We start from the raw sequence: 4,024 nt of genomic DNA, 5'->3' as shown, positions 1-4,024 counted from the left end.
GCTGAAATAGTTCTTTGCAGAACCCAGGATTAGAAGAAATATCCACAGATGTTAAGAAGAAATGACATAACTCTGATCACTTAAATTTGAAACTGTCTTTAAGAACCTTTTAAAGATAAAATATTTATTTTAGGAAGCAAAAACATTTTTATACAAGATGGACATAGCTGCTCTCACTGAAACAGATCTTCAGCTCTTGGAGGTCTTGATGAAACCTGCAGTGCATGGCACACTGTTACCCAAGTTAAAGGAGATCTGTCTCTTTAATGACGTTTTCAGAAGTTTTTGGCACAAAGACAAAACTGCCACAACAGGACTGCTGATGCAGGATCACAGCCTTTCGTGCCTCTGCATTAGCAAATTGTTCGTTAATGAGCTGATAGGGCTAGTAAAACCATTTTGCACAATGGCATTTAGCCAATGAGATATGACAGCTGAAGGTATTTTCCTGAAGCCAAGCTGCCACGGGAGGTGTGCCTTCCATCTTCAGCAAGATTAGACTCAAGAGTATAATTAATCTTGTCTGAGATGCACATTCACTCATCCCCCCTTACATTGTTTTGTTAGGCTTGTCTGCTTTCTATGCCTTGCTTTTTCTTTTGCATGCTTAACCTTTCATCATTCACAAGCCCACTCACTTCTGTGACCTGTTGCATTCAGCCTGTCTGTCTTGTCCCTGTGAAGGAGCTGCCGTGGCAGCAGGATACCTAAAATGAACACAAGAGGTACAGCTCAACAAGACGGTGACCCCACAGCCTGGCAGTACTGTGTGCTATTTGGTTTTGCCACTGTACATCCATCCCAGCCTTCTCCTCACTTGGTCAGCACTGTTTTGACAGGCTAAATGGTGAACAAACATTAGTGCCTTCCTATGAAATATCTATATTCTGATTTTCATATTAGTTTGCTTATTGTGGAATATTTAATTTAATGAAAATCCTAAATATTAATCTCTTCATCCTAAACACACTGCTGTTCCTCTCAAAATGTCAAAATCAAGACTTTGGGATGGAAGTTAAAACATTTAACCAGCTTTAATAGAGACATTGTTGAACAAATGCAATCTGAAAAAGCATTGATAGCTAGTTTTAAATTGTGTAATAACTTCAGTAATATATTCAGAAACTTTTGGAATAGGAAGAGGCAACTATTTCTCCTGTTAACCAGCAGGTAACTGAAATTCAGTTCATCCTGCACACTTTCCGACAAGAATGCAGAAATGCGATTCTAACTTTTTCTCCATTGTTTGTCTGAGGAATGGTCCTCAAATTATTTGGTAAATAGGTAAATAATGCAAATGTTTTTAATTCTATAGGCTTAGTGAAGTTCCATTTATAAACTGTTCATATCAGCCATACTAACTCAGACTTGACTTGCTGCTCACTTAAACAAAATCCCCTTGTCTTTTCTTAAGCTTATCTTTAACACAAGAAGACAGGGCTCACAAGTGATGTGAAGAATAAAGATCATTGTGATTTTTCTCTAACCTAAAAAAATACGTATTTTCCATGAATGAAAGCTTTATTCTCCTCACTCTTAAGGTATAAAATCTCTCTCTAAAGAGAGGGAGACCAAGCTTGATAGCAGACAAACTGATGGTTGCAATCTCCTTGTGCTTCTTTGAGCTGTTTTCCATGTTTCTCTCTTCTTTCTTTCAGAATAAAATAATCCCTGTTCTATGGTTGTCTGACACTTGACTTGGAGCATGGCAACTGTCACACTGACTGGTACAGTAAGACAGCTTGGTGGCTGTCCTCCTCAGCCCCTAAGATTTTGCTTATCTCCTTCTGGTTTAGAGCAGATTTTAGTAATTTCGAGTGATTAACGTGCGCGGTGCTTGTCACCTGAAAGCAGCCCCTCCTACCCTGTGTGTGCCTGGGGTGACTCAGCCAGGGAGCCTGGCCTTGTTTCCCACCTCAGTGAGTCACCAGCAAGAGGCATTTCCAGAGAAGTCAATCCAGGAACAAACAAGGTGCACATATTTTGGGCTCTTGGAAATGGGAAGCAGAACCAGTTCCTGCTCTAGTCTAGGCAGGATGCTGTCACCTTCCCCCACGGCCCTCCCGGTCCCAACATTTAAGGAATGTCTGAACCCACATTGTTTTCCTCTCCTGAGGACCAGTTAAAGCCTGAGCCTGAAGGCCAGCTGACTGAGCTAGCTTTGACACTGACTCATTGTGTGATCTGGAGTAAGTCACTACAGTTATGTGTACAGTGTGCCGGGCAGAGATATCTGCTGTTCTGGAAGCGGGGCTGGCACTGTACCACGGCTGCGTTTGCCAGCTGTGCGGCAGCAGGACTGGACAGTGGGAATGCAGCTATTCAGCTACTCCACGTCATGCAGATGTACTGCGTCGCTCAGAGGTTTGCTCAGGAGATTCTGTACAGTGTTCACCATGAACTGAGGTACATCCCTCTTCACCCCTTGTTTTCTTCACTGGCACTGTGGAGAGAGTAATATCCTTGTGGTAGGATGCAGTATTTGAGATTCTCTGAACAAAGGCACTTTATTCCAGCACTAGGGCTTTATGTGCTGGAGAGCCCTGCTAGAAGGCTTTTGGGTATGCCTGTAAGCCTGGTTTTAGAACTGTAGAAAGGCTGCATTCAGTAGCACTGGCAGTTTTTCATTACATTGCAATCTAGAAGCTGATGCCAAAATCAAATTGAACCAAGAGATACCTGAGAAACTGAGGAAAAATATTAAGGAAAAAAAAAATCACGTTTCTCCAGGGAATGGGAATGTGAAAGTCATTATGAAAGGAACAAAAAGGTGATAATGACATGTCTGTATGCATGCACTGCTAGGCAAACCAGAGCAATATGAGTTCAGAATTAGTGGGAAATAAAAAATGAGAGTTATCCTAGTGGTTGGGGCACAGATACTAGACGCTTAGGTATGACACTTGTCATCACCAGCTAGGCACAGATGAAGGGTAGTGGTGAGGTCAGATGTGATTAACAGTGAGTTGTTGAAGGAATGAATCTGGCTGCATCTAGGAGAAAGGTCTCCTTCAGATGAGGCAGATGCTACAAACTGTGTTTCTGGCAGGATTGCTATGTCCTGCTGCATCCACCATGCCTGCTGTCCTCTGATAACATTGTACGGTACTCCACAGACATGGGTATTAGCCTTGCTGGCTGCAAGCCCTGTGTGTGTATTTCAGTGGAGATGTGCTTATTTGGTACATTCCATAGCAAGTCTACCAGTCAAAGTTAGTGCCACTACCTGTACGAGAGTTACTAACTGCTCTTACACCACTAAGTTGTTGAACATTTTTTCCTGTGTCTGAAGGTAAACACTTTAACTACCCAAAGGGCTTCTCTCCAGCTCTTGATCAAGCAGTCATCTTTACTGACTCTTCCAGAAAGCAGCTCATGAGTGCGAGTGTAAGAATTAACCAATGATACAGAAATCAAGAGAGTGCTGTGAAAATTGCATGTGCATGAACCTAATGAGTATTTCAGCCCAGTTAAGGTACACAAACAGCTAAACTAGCGAGTGGGAGACCTCCAGGCAGAGAAAAATAATGTTTCATAGCCCTGAAGAAATTTAAAAACTTAAACCTTTTGAACTGTAATCTCTGCTTTCCTGCTTTTAATGACAGCAATCATTCAAAACAATGGGAAGACAAAGCCCATCTGAAACATCCAATCTTTTCAACAGCTATGCTACTGCCATTGAACGTGTACAGATTCCTCCAGCTGAGCCTGTAGTGATTCCTGCTCATGCCAGGAGGTTTTCTCTCGCTCACATTTTACATAAAATGTGCAGCATCTTCTCCTTAGTAATACTACTTCTTGTGATTTCCAGATACACACTGACATCTCTGAGGTTCATCTCAGTGCTCAGGCTGGGGAAGTTCCTGCAGCTAATGACTTTTTCACCATCATGGATGTGGGAAGTTTTATGGGAAACTTTCTTGCCCATTTGAGAAAGAACTTGAGTTTGCTCTTTCTTGGTTTTCAGGGGCCAATTGCACAAGGTTCCAGATAAAATACACAAAACTGGTCATCTTAATAGGCT

This window comes from Lathamus discolor, chromosome 1 (assembly GCF_037157495.1).
Source record: "Lathamus discolor isolate bLatDis1 chromosome 1, bLatDis1.hap1, whole genome shotgun sequence".
Lineage (NCBI taxonomy): Eukaryota > Metazoa > Chordata > Aves > Psittaciformes > Psittacidae > Lathamus > Lathamus discolor.
This window is presented reverse-complemented; position numbering follows the sequence as displayed.